Below are 21,297 nucleotides of genomic sequence, written 5' to 3'. Positions count from 1 at the left end.
GAAAGCGCAAAGGCCGCGCGGGGCTTGTGCAGACGAACAGCGTGTCACCTCCACGCTCCACCTGAGCTTCACCCTCTCACACATCAGTCGAGCCGGTCGCTAGGCAACCGTGCTCCAGCATGTCCTGTGGCGTCGGGAACTTTAGGCACACTACATCTCACATCTTCTCATCGCTCCTTCAGGTAGTTGAACCAGCACGCGTGTTCATAGCGTCATAGCGATAGCGTCACGTCAGGTAATATAATAATATTATCTTATAATAATATAAGATGATCAAATAATAATAGACCAGTGGAGCTCCAGGTGTTGCATCACTTGTGAGCGACGAGGCCACGATAGGTCTTTAAACGCCACACACGCTGACTTCCATCCCTTCCTGCTTGCTTACAAAGAAAGCCAAATGAGCGTAATTGTTTTAATGAAAACACCTGAAGGCGTGTCGTCTTTCTCACCTCGCGGTGGCAAAAAGCACAGAACCGCAGAAAACAAAGCCTGAGATAATAACGACGGCGTTAAGACAGATGAAAGCGTGCGTGCACGACGCAAAGAGTAGGAAAATACAATTACGAGAGGAGAAGAAAAAAGAAAAAGCGCGCTCGCTTGTGTGAGGCCTTTGAAGACCAGCGAGGACGGGTAAGCAAATTTGAATTTTACGCCGACGACGAGCAGCCTGCGAGGAAACTCCCCAAAGTACACAGATTACTGTGTGTGTGTGTGTGTGTGTGTGTGTGTGTGCGTGCTGAGGCAAGGAAGGCAAGAGGGTTGGCAAAATAAAAGAAGCCTCCCAAGTAGCAAACGGCTTGAAATTTCAATTTGTTCGGCTCAGGTCGCCATCTTGAGGACTCAACACTCCTCACCAGTTGGGGGCGGGGGGGGGTTAGCCGTCATCCGTCATCCTGTTGCTCTGAAATCATATTGTAACAAAACGTAGGGTTTGGTTTAAATCAAGTTAGATGTCTGACAATGTCTTTATTATGAGTTGCGTTCAATGACACCGCGTAACTTCAGTGTAGGTGTGTATTTTCTGGCAACACATCGAACGTTAGTGACTGATAAGATTCCATATTTTTCTATTTATTTCGAACGCACATACACATGTATAGTAAAGATGGTTTTGTGATTTTCGGAGTGTCCGTGAATGCATGTCATGGTGGACTAGTCACAATGAGGACGTGTGGTTCCCAGGAGGACTGGAGGTGTGTTTGTGAGTTGTAGGTACATATCGGTATTGCACTGCTGTTGTGTTCAGGTCCGAATTAAGTTATTGAAGAGCGTCAGGCTAAGTTCTGCCCGCCGTAACGAAGTCGTGCCTTGACATGACGCGCACGCGTTAATGGTCATTTTAACGTCACACTAATTTTGGCAGCCCCAGTAAGAAGGCCAGCGGTGTTAATAGGATATAAACGTTTCGGTGCTCGCTAATTAGGAACATTAAGTAAAAATCGGTGCCTGGGGTTTTAGCTTACTGGCTAATATGGTCGCGGGTTCGAGCCCGGCCGTGTGAGGACACCACTGTTACACTTGCAGGGTAGCACACGGGTGGCGACGCTGGAGTTTTACCTCTCATATTTTATGTCGCTTCTCTTCCGCTCAATTGATGGTAGCCATGGCAACGACACAAACTACGGTTCACAAATCCGACTATCCGATTATGCTTCAGCAATCATGACACTTGTTGACAAGTTAGCTTGTTTGCATCCTTTGTCGGGAGAGAATTGAACCGAGGTGGGGAGTTTGGAACTAATCAGTGCATCAAGTTTATTGCAAATGTTGATCTGAAATCGGAGGGAAGGCCTTTGCGAAGGTTGGCTGTGGAATTGAGTGGAGGAGGAGCAAGTTTGTGCAGCATACGCTGCAGACTCCCCAGCCACTTCCAATTACAGGATGACGGCGTGGCGTCGTCTTCTGTCGTCTTCTGTCGTCTTCTGTCGTCTTCTGTTGTCTTCTGCCTCTTTGAGACGTCTTGTAGGACACGTGTGTCGTGGTAAACATCCAACATGTCGGATGCTGCCGCTTTTGTGCGTGGCGTTAAATATTCATGGCTATCATAGCCTGCTTCTGCTGACGTTGACTCGGCGCCGTTGTAGCGTCGTGCATTTTTCATGCGCTCGCCGCTTCCACGGCGAGAAGATCTAAGCGGCCTACAAAGACGCTAAAGTCTCATTACAAGAAGCCCGGGAGGAAGTTGTGATTTTAACCGCTTAAGCTACAAAAAGCAACAAGAGCCCCCCCCACACACACTTCCACGACCCCCGCCATGGACGAGAGAGGAGGTGGGCGGAGCGGTGCTGTTTGAGAGGAAGGCACGTCCTGGAGGAGCGTACTCGTAATCACGTTTAGCAGCGGCAGAGGACGCACGTGTACGGCTAAAAGACCTGCTGGGGGTGGGGTGTGGGGGGGGGGGGGCAGGGGCGGTTAGCCAGGTGAAAGTTGATGAGTGTCACGTGTCCAAGCCATGAGGAGTTGCAGCGAGTGTTTCGCTTCAGTCAAGCTGTTACCGTGGTTACGACATGTTTCCATGGAAATGGCGCCTGCCAATCACGGGAAATTCAGGATCTTTGCTGCAGCAGGTGGGCAGGATTGGGGGGGGGCACTGTGCATAGGTGGGGGCAGTAATTAAACAAGTCAAGGAAACGTAATGAGAGCAAAAAAGCCACAGACATTTTGATTGTCACCATAGCAACGCAGCAGGTAAATACAGTATGTACGCTTGATTAACATGTGTGTGTGTGTGTGTGTGTGTGTCCTTTCACGGAGGGGCTGGCAGGCCACTGTTTGCGGGTTTGATGCTGTGCTCCATCCTCTCCCATCGCTGCCCTCTCGTCTCCATCTGGCCATCTCTCTGAAGGACGGAGGTATTCCCGCGCTTCTCCGTCGCCACGGCAACGCTGCAGCCAGCAAAGAGTGCGGGAGGCCGAGACGACGTGAAGAGCACCAACGCTCAAACCGCACCCCAACCCCCAGGCCCCTCTGTGGCGTTCAAAGTCGCCCTCATCGTGACCGTTATTGGCTCATTCAGCATTGGTCTCCATGGCAACCCCCATCCACGGGCGAGCAGCCATCAACACGTCCCGGTGAGTCGCTATGGGTTGTCGGTGCCGCCACTCCACATGGTGCCTCCCAGCCCCGCCCCCGTGTGTCCACATGTCCGCTTTTTAGCGCTCGAGCGAACCGGGTGACGAGGGACGGTCAGCTGGTGTCGTTTCTTTGTTGCCGTGCTGTTGCAGCAGTCGCCATGGAGACGAGCAACGCTCCTCAGAGTGCGCTGATGCGCTTAGCTCGGGGACACGCCGGCTTACGTAACCCGGGCGACGCGTCAATCACCCGCGATGATGTTCTACCGGCAGCTCGTTGCATCAGCCTCCTCGCTTCCGCTCGGCGCTGGAAAACTGGGCAGGCTCATCTTGCCGCATTTCTGTCACTTGTCAGGACGCCCGCCGATAAGCCTGGCGAATCGGAGCCTGGAATACAAGGGGGCTGGCGGGGGGGGGCTCGCTCACGTTGGCGGGTGTTACGCTGATGCCTCCGTCGTTCTGACAGAACATATGTCGGCTCTCAGGGAAGAAAAGACATCTCTTCATGGATAGTCGGGCGTGAAATGGCGTCTCTGGTGGAATCCTGGTAATGGATTACATCCTCGCACATGTGCTCCTCTTCGTCTGCACATCCCGACATCCGACGCGTCCCACGGCGACGACCTCCACGGGCCGTGTACCGATGTCCCCTATTTTTACATAGCGTCTCGTATACGGTTGTTAACATTATGAGAGCCCTGTAGACATGAAATAACACCCCTATAGTCACCTTCATACTCCGATTAGTCATTGTTTACAATAGATTGCACCTCTTATGCTGAAGGGACTGAAGATGGCCGCGAGCTCGCCGGCTAACCAGTTAGCCTCCCATTTATTTATTCTAAACTTAAGCTAAGATGTACCACTTCCACACAGAATGGGAGGACAGGCTGACTTTATGCAGTGTTATGGTAATATGTCATAAGCTAATGTGTTAGTTGATTAGTCGATTAGTACTAATCACCATAGTCATTATTAAACTACCAAACAATAATTCCATGAAATCATATTTACACCACAGACCTCTTGTCTTATATTTCCCTTCATAAGCGTGTCGCACATGAATAAAGTCCTCGCTTGCTCGCCGTTACACTGAAATGATTCCCCGCGGAAACAATGAGGCGGGACGTCGTTCCTATTGGCTGTAAGCCTTGGAAGGGCACGTCCGTTCCGTCCTGCTCGCACAGGTGTGTCGGCCAATCGTCTTGCAGCATGCAGCACGTGTCATGGCTGCTCAGCGTCTCTGTCTGTCCGAGCGGCATCAGCTTGTCTCAGCGTCCCGCTGTCTGATCGATAACTCATCTCTCAATGTCGACCCCCGCCCGTGCTCGCCCACAGGAAAACCAACGTCCTTGTGCCGGACAAACAAAGAGGACGAGGGTGGGGGTGGGGGGGGGGATGATCGAGAAAGTCCAGTAGAAGAGGAGGAGGTGGGGGAAGGGGTTGAGGGGCTAGAAGAGGGAGATGGCTGAGATGGAGGATGATGAGGCTCCATCGCCAAGGTTACAAGTGGATGAAGGTGGGGGGGGCTGATGGACCCCACACTCCATGGCCCTCCATCGCCGTCGTCCAAATGAAACACGACAGTCTCCCGATGGCGACCTTGACCTCCAGACGACGCTTACCTCCGCCCGAGCGGAAAACGCGACCCAAAGAGCCGCAACGCCACAAATCACTTGGACTCCAACCAAGTGCGAGAATTGGCATTTCCATCACCCCCCCACCACCCACCCCCCACCCTCTTACATCAGCTTCCACTTTGTCTTGTTAACTGTGGACAAATCAAGCCTTGCTATTCAACTGCATGGGTGGGGCAGTGCCCGACCTGCCCCAGCAGATGAATACAATTTCAGACAGCCATTGCTAGCTGAGATTATGCAACATCGGGATGTCCTGCCGACGTACGTTACGCTAGGACGGACAGCCGACTATACTCATATAGAGTGTACTGTACTATATATCTAAGTATAATATATTCACGTATACAATACAAAGATATTTTAGCATAAGCCAGTTGGAGCGCGGCGCCAAAGATAGCGTAGCATCAGCCTGCTGGCGAGAGAGTGCAGTCTTTGACGTACAGGCACTCCAACCTGTACACTTTTGCACACGTGGCGTTCATGCACACGCACACGCACACACACACACACACACGTGTCAGCCAGAGGAGTAAATCCGTGTCGAGTGAAACCGGATTACGAAAACCTGATTAGGGAATTTGCTGAACGTTTGATGGCAAAGGAAAGTAAAGCAGCCTGCAGGCTCAGGTGAGCGCACGCCAACGACACGCATGACATGCTAGGCTATGCTAGCTGCCTTAGCTAGTGAGAGCTAGCGGGATTACGCTAAAAGGAGCATGGGGGATTTTCCACGACACTTTGATGCACATAACCGGTGGGAGGATTTTATCGGTTTTAGCGTTGAGATTTCACACTTTGCCTGGCGGTCCTTGAACGCGCCATAGGTAGAGGCGAAGCAAAGGTGGAGTTTATGGAAAATTTGTAAAATATTTTTTGGTGTGTGGAACAGATTAGTTGGCTTTGTTTGGTGGTCTTTGAATGCACCATAGGTAGAGGCAAAGCAAACGTGAGAGAAAAAGGGATATATTTTTGGTATATTACATATATATATTTTTGTATTGTATTTTTTATATATATATATATGTATATAGTAATTATTAGTTGCACATCCAATGGTTTACTACAAATTTCCCCTACATATATAGATAAAAACTTATTTCCATCTGCGATTAAATGCGATTAATTGAGAGTTAATTGTGGGAAAATGCGATTAGTCACGATCAAATATTTTAATTGATTGACAGCCCTAATATAAGACTTTTACTTTGTAAAATATTCATCTTTAAGATTTTGTATTGACCCACAACCCTGTAGTAGTTAATAATCTATTAATTGTGTAGTAGTAGTTGTTAATTGCGTATAATTATTAGTGTAGTATATGCCTCTATACTGCAATAACAATACTGTATATTCCCAGTCCTCCCGTATATCCCAACATTCCTGCACTTGGGCAAGTGGTGTGTGTTTAGCCAATGACCATGTGGGCCAACAGTCCGTAGAAGCAACCGCACACGCAGGCTGGCACATATGGGCAGGGGCCCGGGGGTCACAGGACCCAACCTGCAGCTCATATGGACAGGGGCCCGGGGTCACCGGACCCACCCTGCAGCCAGCTGGTCCACAGCATCCATGTCAAAAACTAATGTGGGAAAAAGGAGGGATGGCATCACAGCGGCCTTTGTGGCGGTGAAAGACCTTTATTTTATTTCCTCACACAAACACGCCACAATCATTTCCTCCAACATGTGTTTAAAAAAACACACATGATTGAAGGCAAACAAGCGGCGGCCATGTTGGAGCCGATGGAGTCATGATGCTGCGGGTGGGCGGCAAACGGCAGAAGAGGAAGGTGGGAGGATGCAAACTAGGAGGCGCAGCAGGGAGCTAGGAAGGAGAGGGTGAGAACCCCTTCGCTCCCTCCCATCCCATCCTCCTGCCTCCCGCTCGGTTGGGGACAGGGAGGAGGAGTCATTGGTCCTGGGGCGCTTGGTGACATATAAGCAAGGCGGCGGCGGCGGCGGCCTTCCTACTTCGTGTCTTTATGCACGCACACACACACACACACACACACACGCGCACACACACACACACAGGGCCTCCTCGTGCGTGTAAGACAAGCACACAGGACCAAGACGGGATATAGCGCGACAGGAGGTCTCTCTCTGTCATCTTTTATTCCTCCTGTCAGCATCGTCTCTTCTTCTTCCCTGACTGTCCCGTTCTCCTCACGGCGGGGTGGGAGGGGCGGGGCCGCACGGTAGTTTTAGGGGTGACCCGGGCTCTGTAGGTCATGCGATGCGAGCTTCAGGAGAAGAGATGCTGTCGCCATGACGACCAGAGAGCAACGGCACGGCGTCGGCGCTGCCTTTGGTGCGCCAGGCAGTGATGGAGTGACGGCGGCGAGGTCCAGGCCGTGTGAATAAATCATCAACAAGGAGGAAAGCGCTACGCTTCGCCGGCTGACACGCGTGGGCGGAGACAAAATACGGTAAAGAAAAATCAATATTTGCTGTCAAAGTTGATTTCTTATTGATGTACTTCCTGTTTTCCCTCACAGAAAAAGAACCACCCGGGAGGATGCGGCAGGATTTAAAGCTCATTTTGTAGACCTCTTGACCCGGCCCCCGCCCCCACGCCTCCCCCCCCGGCCTGCAGGAGACAGCTCTATTATGGAGCTGGATGCTTCCATGCAGCGTCCTCCAGGCTTCCGTAGCGGATCAACATTTGCACTTCAAAGCTGCCAAAGCTCCGTGCGTTCATCCCGAGCAGGAAGAGTGAAAGTGGAAATACTCAAGTCGTATGCTGACTCAGCACTTCCTGCCGCCGTCACGCTCGGCCCTGGATGGGACTTCCCCAGCGTGACATTCAGGCCTTTAAGACACGCACCTTCAACGTGGTGGACACATGACCCCCCAATCATAACATTAGCATCTCCTTTCTGGTGCCGCCACGTGCACGCCCATGCCACGTGCTCGCCATGCTCGCCATCACAAGCGTCTCCAAGCTCACAGGACGACCGGAACTTACATGAATAATTCTAGCTTTGTGCTGCCAAGATTAGAGTGCAGGCCAGAAGCTGATCACCTTCATTGTACTCTCCCAAGTGTCACCTGGAGGAGGGGGGGATTAACTGGGTGGTAGTTCGGTAATCTAAGTTATGTGCAATTGAGTGTCAACACTCAATCAACACCTCTAAAAAATGGCTTTTTTTTGCACTTTCTGGGTCCTTCTGGGACCCCCGATGAGTGTGTGGAAGGTTTCCTCTTGATTTCAAAGCGGAAAAGTGGCGTTTATGCAACTTGAAAAAAAAACACAAAAAAACAAGGTTAACCCCTTACCATTTTTTCCAAAAATCAACACCTCTAACAAGTGGGATTTTCTGCACTTTCTGGGTCCTTCTGGGACCCCCGATGAAGGTGTGCAAGGTTTCCACTTCATTTTGAAGCAGAAAAGTGCAGTTTTAGCAAGTTGAAAATTTGGAAAAAAACATAAGGTTAACCCCTTACCTTTTTTTCCAAAAATCAACACCCGTAACAAGTGGGATTTTCTGCACTTTCTGGGTCCTTCTGGGACCCCCGATGAAGGTGTGCAAGGTTTCCACTTCATTTTGAAGCAGAAAAGTGCAGTTTTAGCAAGTTGAAAATATTGAAAAAACCATAAGGTTAACCCCTTACCATTTTTTCCAAAAATCAACACCTCTAACAAGTGGGATTTTCTGCACTTTCTGGGTCCTTCTGGGACCCCCGATGAGTGTGTGGAAGGTTTCCTCTTGATTTCGAAGCAGAAAAGTGGCGTTTATGCAACTTGGAAAAAACACAAAAAAACCAAGGTTAACCACTTACCATTTTTTCAAAAAATCAACACCTCTAAAAAATGGCTTTTTTTGCACTTTTTGGGTCCTTCTGGGACCCCCGATGAAGGTGTGGAAGGTTTCCTCTTGATTTCAAAGCGGAAAAGTGGCGTTTATGCAACTTGAAAAAAAACACAAAAAAACAAGGTTAACCCCTTACCTTTTTTTCCAAAAATCAACACCTCTAACAAGTGGGATTTTCTGCACTTTCTGGGTCCTTCTGGGACCCCCGATGAAGGTGTGCAAGGTTTCCACTTCATTCCGGCGCAGAAAAGTGCAGTTTTAGCAAGTTGATAATTTTGAAAAAAACATAAGGTTAACTCCTTACCTTTTTTTCCAAAAATCAACACCCGTAACAAGTGGGATTTTCTGCACTTTCTGGGTCCTTCTGGGACCCCCGATGAAAGTGTGCAAGGTTTCCACTTCATTTTCAAGCAGAAAAGTGCAGTTTTAGCAAGTTGAAAATTTTGAAAAAAACATAAGGTTAACCCCTTACCTTTTTTTCCAAAAATCAACACCCGTAACAAGTGGGATTTTCTGCACTTTCTGGGTCCTTCTGTGACCCCCGATGAAGGTGTGCAAGGTTTCCACTTCATTTTGAAGCAGAAAAGTGCAGTTTTAGCAAGTTGAAAATTTTGAAAAAAACATTGGGTTAACCCCTTACCTTTTTTTCCAAAAATCAACACCTCTAAAAAGTGGGATTTTCTGCACTTTCTGGGTCCTTCTGGGACCCCCGATGAAGGTGTGCAAGGTTTCCACTTCATTTTGAAGCAGAAAAGTGCAGTTTTAGCAAGTTGAAAATTTTGAAAAAAACACAAGGTTAACCCCTTACCTTTTTTTCCAAAAATCAACACCTCGAAGAAGTGGGATTTTCTGCACTTTCTGGGTCCTTCTGGGACCCCCGATGAAGGTGTGCAAGGTTTCCACTTCATTTTGAAGCAGAAAAGTGCAGTTTTAGCAAGTTGAAAATTTTGAAAAAAACATTGGGTTAACCCCTTACCTTTTTTTCCAAAAATCAACACCTCTAAAAAGTGGGATTTTCTGCACTTTCTGGGTCCTTCTGGGACCCCCGATGAAGGTGTGCAAGGTTTCCACTTCATTTTGAAGCAGAAAAGTGCAGTTTTAGCAAGTTGAAAATTTTGAAAAAAACACAAGGTTAACCCCTTACCTTTTTTTCCAAAAATCAACACCTCGAAGAAGTGGGATTTTCTGCACTTTCTGGGTCCTTCTGGGACCCCCGATGAAGGTGTGCAAGGTTTCCACTTCATTTTCAAGCAGAAAAGTGCAGTTTTAGCAAGTTGAAAATTTTGAAAAAAACATAAGGTTAACCCCTTACCTTTTTTCCCAAAAATCAACACCTCTAAAATGTGGGATTTTCTGCACTTTCTGGGTCCTTCTGGGACCCCCGATGAAGGTGTGCAAGGTTTCCACTTCATTTTCAAGCAGAAAAGTGCAGTTTTAGCAAGTTGAAAATTTGGAAAAAAACACAAGGTTAACCCCTTACCTTTTTTTAAAAAAATCAACACCTCGAAGAAGTGGGATTTTCTGCACTTTCTGGGTCCTTCTGGGACCCCCGATGAAGGTGTGCAAGGTTTCCACTTCATTTTCAAGCAGAAAAGTGCAGTTTTAGCAAGTTGAAAATTTTGAAAAAAACATAAGGTTAACCCCTTACCTTTTTTTCCAAAAATCAACACCTCGAAGAAGTGGGATTTTCTGCACTTTCTGGGTCCTTCTGGGACCCCCGATGAAGGTGTGCAAGGTTTCCACTTCATTCCGGCGCAGAAAAGTGCAGTTTTAGCAAGTTGAAAATATTGAAAAAAACATAAGGTTAACCCCTTACCTTTTTTTCCAAAAATCAACACCTCGAAGAAGTGGGATTTTCTGCACTTTCTGGGTCCTTCTGGGACCCCCGATGAAGGTGTGCAAGGTTTCCACTTCATTCCGGCGCAGAAAAGTGCAGTTTTAGCAAGTTGAAAATTTTGAAAAAAACATAAGGTTAACCCCTTACCTTTTTTTCCAAAAATCAACACCCGTAACAAGTGGGATTTTCTGCACTTTCTGGGTCCTTCTGGGACCCCCGATGAAGGTGTGCAAGGTTTCCACTTCATTTTCAAGCAGAAAAGTGCAGTTTTAGCAAGTTGAAAATTTTGAAAAAAACATAAGGTTAACCCCTTACCTTTTTTTCCAAAAATCAACACCTCGAAGAAGTGGGATTTTCTGCACTTTCTGGGTCCTTCTGGGACCCCCGATGAAGGTGTGCAAGGTTTCCACTTCATTTTGAAGCAGAAAAGTGCAGTTTTAGCAAGTTGAAAATTTTGAAAAAAACATAAGGTTAACCCCTTACCTTTTTTTCCAAAAATCAACACCTCTAAAATGTGGGATTTTCTGCACTTTCTGGGTCCTTCTGGGACCCCCGATGAAGGTGTGCAAGGTTTCCACTTCATTTTCAAGCAGAAAAGTGCAGTTTTAGCAAGTTGAAAATATTGAAAAAAACATAGGGTTAACCCCTTACCTTTTTTTCCAAAAATCAACACCCGTAACAAGTGGGATTTTCTGCACTTTCTGGGTCCTTCTGGGACCCCCGATCAAGGTGTGCAAGGTTTCCACTTCATTTTCAAGCAGAAAAGTGCAGTTTTAGCAAGTTGAAAATTTTGAAAAAAACATAAGGTTAACCCCTTACCTTTTTTTCCAAAAATCAACACCTCTAAAAAGTGGGATTTTCTGCACTTTCTGGGTCCTTCTGGGACCCCCGATGAAGGTGTGCAAGGTTTCCACTTCATTTTGAAGCAGAAAAGTGCAGTTTTAGCAAGTTGAAAATTTGGAAAAAAACACAAGGTTAACCCCTTACCTTTTTTTCCAAAAATCAACACCTCGAAGAAGTGGGATTTTCTGCACTTTCTGGGTCCTTCTGGGACCCCCGATGAAGGTGTGCAAGGTTTCCACTTCATTTTCAAGCAGAAAAGTGCAGTTTTAGCAAGTTGAAAATTTTGAAAAAAACATTGGGTTAACCCCTTACCTTTTTTTCCAAAAATCAACACCCGTAACAAGTGGGATTTTCTGCACTTTCTGGGTCCTTCTGGGACCCCCGATGAAGGTGTGCAAGGTTTCCACTTCATTCCGGCGCAGAAAAGTGCAGTTTTAGCAAGTTGAAAATTTTGAAAAAAACATAAGGTTAACCCCTTACCTTTTTTTCCAAAAATCAACACCCGTAACAAGTGGGATTTTCTGCACTTTCTGGGTCCTTCTGGGACCCCCGATCAAGGTGTGCAAGGTTTCCACTTCATTTTCAAGCAGAAAAGTGCAGTTTTAGCAAGTTGAAAATTTTGAAAAAAACATAAGGTTAACCCCTTACCTTTTTTTCCAAAAATCAACACCTCGAAGAAGTGGGATTTTCTGCACTTTCTGGGTCCTTCTGGGACCCCCGATGAAGGTGTGCAAGGTTTCCACTTCATTCCGGCGCAGAAAAGTGCAGTTTTAGCAAGTTGAAAATTTTGAAAAAAACATAAGGTTAACCCCTTACCTTTTTTTCCAAAAATCAACACCTCTAAAATGTGGGATTTTCTGCACTTTCTGGGTCCTTCTGGGACCCCCGATGAAGGTGTGCAAGGTTTCCACTTCATTTTCAAGCAGAAAAGTGCAGTTTTAGCAAGTTGAAAATATTGAAAAAAACATAGGGTTAACCCCTTACCTTTTTTTAAAAAAATCAACACCTCGAAGAAGTGGGATTTTCTGCACTTTCTGGGTCCTTCTGGGACCCCCGATGAAGGTGTGCAAGGTTTCCACTTCATTTTCAAGCAGAAAAGTGCAGTTTTAGCAAGTTGAAAATTTTGAAAAAAACATAAGGTTAACCCCTTACCTTTTTTTCCAAAAATCAACACCTCGAAGAAGTGGGATTTTCTGCACTTTCTGGGTCCTTCTGGGACCCCCGATGAAGGTGTGCAAGGTTTCCACTTCATTCCGGCGCAGAAAAGTGCAGTTTTAGCAAGTTGAAAATATTGAAAAAAACATAAGGTTAACCCCTTACCTTTTTTTCCAAAAATCAACACCTCGAAGAAGTGGGATTTTCTGCACTTTCTGGGTCCTTCTGGGACCCCCGATGAAGGTGTGCAAGGTTTCCACTTCATTCCGGCGCAGAAAAGTGCAGTTTTAGCAAGTTGAAAATTTTGAAAAAAACATAAGGTTAACCCCTTACCTTTTTTTCCAAAAATCAACACCCGTAACAAGTGGGATTTTCTGCACTTTCTGGGTCCTTCTGGGACCCCCGATGAAGGTGTGCAAGGTTTCCACTTCATTTTCAAGCAGAAAAGTGCAGTTTTAGCAAGTTGAAAATTTTGAAAAAAACATAAGGTTAACCCCTTACCTTTTTTTCCAAAAATCAACACCTCGAAGAAGTGGGATTTTCTGCACTTTCTGGGTCCTTCTGGGACCCCCGATGAAGGTGTGCAAGGTTTCCACTTCATTTTGAAGCAGAAAAGTGCAGTTTTAGCAAGTTGAAAATTTTGAAAAAAACATAAGGTTAACCCCTTACCTTTTTTTCCAAAAATCAACACCTCTAAAATGTGGGATTTTCTGCACTTTCTGGGTCCTTCTGGGACCCCCGATGAAGGTGTGCAAGGTTTCCACTTCATTTTCAAGCAGAAAAGTGCAGTTTTAGCAAGTTGAAAATATTGAAAAAAACATAGGGTTAACCCCTTACCTTTTTTTCCAAAAATCAACACCCGTAACAAGTGGGATTTTCTGCACTTTCTGGGTCCTTCTGGGACCCCCGATCAAGGTGTGCAAGGTTTCCACTTCATTTTCAAGCAGAAAAGTGCAGTTTTAGCAAGTTGAAAATTTTGAAAAAAACATAAGGTTAACCCCTTACCTTTTTTTCCAAAAATCAACACCTCTAAAAAGTGGGATTTTCTGCACTTTCTGGGTCCTTCTGGGACCCCCGATGAAGGTGTGCAAGGTTTCCACTTCATTTTGAAGCAGAAAAGTGCAGTTTTAGCAAGTTGAAAATTTGGAAAAAAACACAAGGTTAACCCCTTACCTTTTTTTCCAAAAATCAACACCTCGAAGAAGTGGGATTTTCTGCACTTTCTGGGTCCTTCTGGGACCCCCGATGAAGGTGTGCAAGGTTTCCACTTCATTTTCAAGCAGAAAAGTGCAGTTTTAGCAAGTTGAAAATTTTGAAAAAAACATTGGGTTAACCCCTTACCTTTTTTTCCAAAAATCAACACCCGTAACAAGTGGGATTTTCTGCACTTTCTGGGTCCTTCTGGGACCCCCGATGAAGGTGTGCAAGGTTTCCACTTCATTCCGGCGCAGAAAAGTGCAGTTTTAGCAAGTTGAAAATTTTGAAAAAAACATAAGGTTAACCCCTTACCTTTTTTTCCAAAAATCAACACCCGTAACAAGTGGGATTTTCTGCACTTTCTGGGTCCTTCTGGGACCCCCGATCAAGGTGTGCAAGGTTTCCACTTCATTTTCAAGCAGAAAAGTGCAGTTTTAGCAAGTTGAAAATTTTGAAAAAAACATAAGGTTAACCCCTTACCTTTTTTTCCAAAAATCAACACCTCGAAGAAGTGGGATTTTCTGCACTTTCTGGGTCCTTCTGGGACCCCCGATGAAGGTGTGCAAGGTTTCCACTTCATTCCGGCGCAGAAAAGTGCAGTTTTAGCAAGTTGAAAATTTTGAAAAAAACATAAGGTTAACCCCTTACCTTTTTTTCCAAAAATCAACACCTCTAAAATGTGGGATTTTCTGCACTTTCTGGGTCCTTCTGGGACCCCCGATGAAGGTGTGCAAGGTTTCCACTTCATTTTCAAGCAGAAAAGTGCAGTTTTAGCAAGTTGAAAATATTGAAAAAAACATAGGGTTAACCCCTTACCTTTTTTTCCAAAAATCAACACCTCGAAGAAGTGGGATTTTCTGCACTTTCTGGGTCCTTCTGGGACCCCCGATGAACGTGTGCAAGGTTTCCACTTCATTTTCAAGCAGAAAAGTGCAGTTTTAGCAAGTTGAAAATTTTGAAAAAAACATTGGGTTAACCCCTTACCTTTTTTTCCAAAAATCAACACCCGTAACAAGTGGGATTTTCTGCACTTTCTGGGTCCTTCTGGGACCCCCGATGAAGGTGTGCAAGGTTTCCACTTCATTCCGGCGCAGAAAAGTGCAGTTTAGCAAGTTGAAAATTTTGAAAAAAACATAAGGTTAACCCCTTACCTTTTTTTCCAAAAATCAACACCCGTAACAAGTGGGATTTTCTGCACTTTCTGGGTCCTTCTGGGACCCCCGATGAAGGTGTGCAAGGTTTCCACTTCATTCCGGCGCAGAAAAGTGCAGTTTTAGCAAGTTGAAAATTTTGAAAAAAACATAAGGTTAACCCCTTACCTTTTTTTCCAAAAATCAACACCCGTAACAAGTGGGATTTTCTGCACTTTCTGGGTCCTTCTGGGACCCCCGATCAAGGTGTGCAAGGTTTCCACTTCATTTTCAAGCAGAAAAGTGCAGTTTTAGCAAGTTGAAAATTTTGAAAAAAACATAAGGTTAACCCCTTACCTTTTTTTCCAAAAATCAACACCTCGAAGAAGTGGGATTTTCTGCACTTTCTGGGTCCTTCTGGGACCCCCGATGAAGGTGTGCAAGGTTTCCACTTCATTCCGGCGCAGAAAAGTGCAGTTTTAGCAAGTTGAAAATTTTGAAAAAAACATAAGGTTAACCCCTTACCTTTTTTTCCAAAAATCAACACCCGTAACAAGTGGGATTTTCTGCACTTTCTGGGTCCTTCTGGGACCCCCGATGAAGGTGTGCAAGGTTTCCACTTCATTTTCAAGCAGAAAAGTGCAGTTTTAGCAAGTTGAAAATTTTGAAAAAAACATAAGGTTAACCCCTTACCTTTTTTTCCAAAAATCAACGCCTCGAAGAAGTGGGATTTTCTGCACTTTCTGGGTCCTTCTGGGACCCCCGATCAAGGTGTGCAAGGTTTCCACTTCATTCCGGCGCAGAAAAGTGCAGTTTTAGCAAGTTGAAAATTTTGAAAAAAACATAAGGTTAACCCCTTACCTTTTTTTCCAAAAATCAACACCTCTAAAATGTGGGATTTTCTGCACTTTCTGGGTCCTTCTGGGACCCCCGATGAAGGTGTGCAAGGTTTCCACTTCATTTTCAAGCAGAAAAGTGCAGTTTTAGCAAGTTGAAAATATTGAAAAAAACATAGGGTTAACCCCTTACCTTTTTTTCCAAAAATCAACACCTCGAAGAAGTGGGATTTTCTGCACTTTCTGGGTCCTTCTGGGACCCCCGATGAACGTGTGCAAGGTTTCCACTTCATTTTCAAGCAGAAAAGTGCAGTTTTAGCAAGTTGAAAATTTTGAAAAAAACATTGGGTTAACCCCTTACCTTTTTTTCCAAAAATCAACACCCGTAACAAGTGGGATTTTCTGCACTTTCTGGGTCCTTCTGGGACCCCCGATGAAGGTGTGCAAGGTTTCCACTTCATTCCGGCGCAGAAAAGTGCAGTTTTAGCAAGTTGAAAATTTTGAAAAAAACATAAGGTTAACCCCTTACCTTTTTTTCCAAAAATCAACACCTCTAAAATGTGGGATTTTCTGCACTTTCTGGGTCCTTCTGGGACCCCCGATGAAGGTGTGCAAGGTTTCCACTTCATTCCGGCGCAGAAAAGTGCAGTTTTAGCAAGTTGAAAATTTTGAAAAAAACATAAGGTAAACCCCTTACCTTTTTTTCCAAAAATCAACACCCGTAACAAGTGGGATTTTCTGCACTTTCTGGGTCCTTCTGGGACCCCCGATCAAGGTGTGCAAGGTTTCCACTTCATTTTCAAGCAGAAAAGTGCAGTTTTAGCAAGTTGAAAATTTTGAAAAAAACATAAGGTTAACCCCTTACCTTTTTTTCCAAAAATCAACACCTCGAAGAAGTGGGATTTTCTGCACTTTCTGGGTCCTTCTGGGACCCCCGATGAAGGTGTGCAAGGTTTCCACTTCATTTTGAAGCAGAAAAGTGCAGTTTTAGCAAGTTGAAAATTTTGAAAAAAACATAAGGTTAACCCCTTACCTTTTTTTCCAAAAATCAACACCTCTAAAATGTGGGATTTTCTGCACTTTCTGGGTCCTTCTGGGACCCCCGATGAAGGTGTGCAAGGTTTCCACTTCATTTTGAAGCAGAAAAGTGCAGTTTTAGCAAGTTGAAAATATTGAAAAAAACATAGGGTTAACCCCTTACCTTTTTTTCCAAAAATCAACACCCGTAACAAGTGGGATTTTCTGCACTTTCTGGGTCCTTCTGGGACCCCCGATCAAGGTGTGCAAGGTTTCCACTTCATTCCGGCGCAGAAAAGTGCAGTTTAGCAAGTTGAAAATTTTGAAAAAAACATAAGGTTAACCCCTTACCTTTTTTTCCAAAAATCAACACCCGTAACAAGTGGGATTTTCTGCACTTTCTGGGTCCTTCTGGGACCCCCGATCAAGGTGTGCAAGGTTTCCACTTCATTTTCAAGCAGAAAAGTGCAGTTTTAGCAAGTTGAAAATTTTGAAAAAAACATAAGGTTAACCCCTTACCTTTTTTTCCAAAAATCAACACCTCGAAGAAGTGGGATTTTCTGCACTTTCTGGGTCCTTCTGGGACCCCCGATGAAGGTGTGCAAGGTTTCCACTTCATTCCGGCGCAAAAAAGTGCAGTTTTAGCAAGTTGAAAATTTTGAAAAAAACATAAGGTTAACCCCTTACCTTTTTTTCCAAAAATCAACACCTCGAAGAAGTGGGATTTTCTGCACTTTCTGGGTCCTTCTGGGACCCCCGATCAAGGTGTGCAAGGTTTCCACTTCATTCCGGCGCAGAAAAGTGCAGTTTTAGCAAGTTGAAAATTTTGAAAAAAACACAAGGTTAACCCCTTACCTTTTTTTCCAAAAATCAACACCCGTAACAAGTGGGATTTTCTGCACTTTCTGGGTCCTTCTGGGACCCCCGATCAAGGTGTGCAAGGTTTCCTCTTCATTTTGAAGCAGAAAAGTGCAGTTTTAGCAAGTTGAAAATATTGAAAAAACATAAGGTTAACCCCTTACCTTTTTTTCAAAAAATCAACACCCGGAACAAGTGGGATTTTCTGCACTTTCTGGGTCCTTCTGGGACCCCCGATGAAGGTGTGCAAGGTTTCCACTTCATTCCAGCGCAGAAAAGTGCAGTTTTAGCAAGTTGAAAATTTTGAAAAAAACATAAGGTTAACCCCTTACCTTTTTTTCCAAAAATCAACACCTCGAAGAAGTGGGATTTTCTGCACTTTCTGGGTCCTTCTGGGACCCCCGATGAAGGTGTGCAAGGTTTCCACTTCATTTTGAAGCAGAAAAGTGCAGTTTTAGCAAGTTGAAAATTTTGAAAAAAACACAAGGTTAACCCCTTACCTTTTTTTCCAAAAATCAACACCTCGAAGAAGTGGGATTTTCTGCACTTTCTGGGTCCTTCTGGGACCCCCGATGAAGGTGTGCAAGGTTTCCACTTCATTCCAGCGCAGAAAAGTGCAGTTTTAGCAAGTTGAAAATTTTGAAAAAAACATAAGGTTAACCCCTTACCTTTTTTTCCAAAAATCAACACCTCTAAAATGTGGGATTTTCTGCACTTTCTGGGTCCTTCTGGGACCCCCGATGAAGGTGTGCAAGGTTTCCACTTCATTTTCAAGCAGAAAAGTGCAGTTTTAGCAAGTTGAAAATTTTGAAAAAAACATAAGGTTAACCCCTTACCTTTTTTTCCAAAAATCAACACCTCTAAAAAGTGGGATTTTCTGCACTTTCTGGGTCCTTCTGGGACCCCCGATGAAGGTGTGCAAGGTTTCCACTTCATTCCGGCGCAGAAAAGTGCAGTTTTAGCAAGTTGAAAATTTTGAAAAAAACATAGGGTTAACCCCTTACCTTTTTTTCCAAAAATCAACACCCGTAACAAGTGGGATTTTCTGCACTTTCTGGGTCCTTCTGGGACCCCCGATGAAGGTGTGCAAGGTTTCCACTTCATTTTCAAGCAGAAAAGTGCAGTTTTAGCAATTTGAAAATTTTGAAAAAAACACAAGGTTAACCCCTTACCTTTTTTTCCAAAAATCAACACCTCTAAAAAGTGGGATTTTCTGCACTTTCTGGGTCCTTCTGGGACCCCCGATGAAGGTGTGCAAGGTTTCCACTTCATTCCGGCGCAGAAAAGTGCAGTTTTAGCAAGTTGAAAATTTTGAAAAAAACATAGGGTTAACCCCTTACCTTTTTTTCCAAAAATCAACACCCGTAACAAGTGGGATTTTCTGCACTTTCTGGGTCCTTCTGGGACCCCCGATGAAGGTGTGCAAGGTTTCCACTTCATTTTCAAGCAGAAAAGTGCAGTTTTAGCAAGTTGAAAATTTTGAAAAAAACATAAGGTTAACCCCTTACCTTTTTTTCCAAAAATCAACACCTCTAAAATGTGGGATTTTCTGCACTTTCTGGGTCCTTCTGGGACCCCCGATGAAGGTGTGCAAGGTTTCCACTTCATTTTCAAGCAGAAAAGTGCAGTTTTAGCAAGTTGAAAATTTTGAAAAAAAACACAAGGTTAACCCCTTACCTTTTTTTCCAAAAATCAACACCTCTAAAAAGTGGGATTTTCTGCACTTTCTGGGTCCTTCTGGGACCCCCGATGAAGGTGTGCAAGGTTTCCACTTCATTCCGGCGCAGAAAAGTGCAGTTTTAGCAAGTTGAAAATTTTGAAAAAAACATAAGGTTAACCCCTTACTATGTGTAAATCTATGTGTCTAGATCTACGTGCAAATCTAGGTGTCTAGGTCTACGTCCAAATCTAGGTGTCTAGATCTACGTGCAAATCTAGGTGTCTAGGTCTACGTGCAAATCTATGTGTCTAGATCTACGTGCAAATCTAGGTGTCTAGATCTACGTGCAAATCTATGTGTCTAGATCTACGTCCAAATCTAGGTGTCTAGATCTACGTGCAAATCTATGTGTCTAGGTCTATGTTGAAATCTAGGTGTCTAGATCTACGTGCAAATCTAGGTGTCTAGCTCTACGTGCAAATCTAGGTGTCTAGGTCTACGTGCAAATCTAGGTGTCTAGGTCTACGTCCAAATCTAGGTGTCTAGATCTACGTGCAAATCTATGTGTCTAGATCTACGTCGAAATCTAGGTGTCTAGATCTACGTGCAAATCTAGGTGTCTAGATCTACGTGCAAATCTAGGTGTCTAGATCTACGTGCAAATCTAGGTGTCTAGATCTACGTGCAAATCTAGGTGTCTAGATCTACGTGCAAATCTAGGTGTCTAGATCTACGTGCAAATCTAGGTGTCTAGATCTACGTGCAAATCTAGGTGTCTAGATCTACGTGCAAATCTAGGTGTCTAGATCTACGTCGAAATCTAGGTGTCTAGATCTACGTGCAAATCTAGGTGTCTAGATCTACGTCGAAATCTAGGTGTCTAGATCTACGTGCAAATCTAGGTGTCTAGATCTACGTTGAAATCTAGGTGTCTAGATCTACGTGCAAATCTAGGTGTCTAGATCTACGTGCAAATCTAGGTGTCTAGATCTACGTCGAAATCTAGGTGTCTCGATCTACGTGCAAATCTAGGTGTCTAGATCTACGTGCAAATCTAGGTGTCTAGATCTACGTCCAAATCTAGGTGTCTAGATCTACGTGCAAATCTAGGTGTCTAGATCTACGTCGAAATCTAGGTGTCTAGATCTACGTGCAAATCTATGTGTCTAGATCTACGTGCAAATCTAGGTGTTTAGATCTACGTGCAAATCTATGTGTCTAGATCTACGTGCAAATCTAGGTGTCTAGATCTACGTGCAAATCTAGGTGTCTAGATCTACGTCGAAATCTAGGTGTCTAGATCTACGTGCAAATCTAGGTGTCTAGATCTACGTGCAAATCTAGGTGTCTAGATCTACGTCGAAATCTAGGTGTCTAGATCTACGTGCAAATCTAGGTGTCTAGATCTACGTCGAAATCTAGGTGTCTAGATCTACGTGCAAATCTATGTGTCTAGATCTACGTGCAAATCTAGGTGTTTAGATCTACGTGCAAATCTATGTGTCTAGATCTACGTGCAAATCTATGTGTCTAGATCTACGTGCAAATCTAGGTGTCTAGATCTACGACGAAATCTAGGTGTCTAGATCTACGTCGAAATCTAGGTGTCTAGATCTACGTGCAAATCTAGGTGTCTAGATCTACGTGCAAATCTAGGTGTCTAGATCTACGTGCAAATCTATGTGTCTAGATCTACGTCCAAATCTATGTGTCTAGATCTACGTCCAAATCTATGTGTCTAGATCTACGTGCAAATCTAGGTGTCTAGATCTACGTGCAAATCTAGGTGTCTAGATCTACGTCGAAATCTAGGTGTCTAGATCTACGTGCAAATCTAGGTGTCTAGATCTACGTCCAAATCTAGGTGTATAGATCTACGTCCAAATCAAGGTGTCTAGATCTATGTGTGAGAACTTGTGAAAGTAGATCTATGTGTAAATCTATGTGCCTAGATCTATGTGTGAGAGGTCGTGAAAGCAGATCTATGTGTCTAGATCTATGTGTGAGAGCTAGTGAAAGCAGATCTATGTGTAATTCTATGTGTCTAGATCTATGTGTGAGAGCTAGTGAAAGTAGATCTATATGTGTCTAGATCTGTGTCATCCCAAGTAACCACCAAACACCATCTGGAAGAAAGCTTTATTCTCGGCTGAAAAAGAAAATGTGCAACCTTGACGGTCCTGACGGCTTCCGACATCACTGGCATGACAAGAAGATCCCACCTGAGATGTCTTCC

This window comes from Doryrhamphus excisus, chromosome 15, assembly GCF_030265055.1.
Source record: "Doryrhamphus excisus isolate RoL2022-K1 chromosome 15, RoL_Dexc_1.0, whole genome shotgun sequence".
NCBI lineage: Eukaryota > Metazoa > Chordata > Actinopteri > Syngnathiformes > Syngnathidae > Doryrhamphus > Doryrhamphus excisus.
This window is presented reverse-complemented; position numbering follows the sequence as displayed.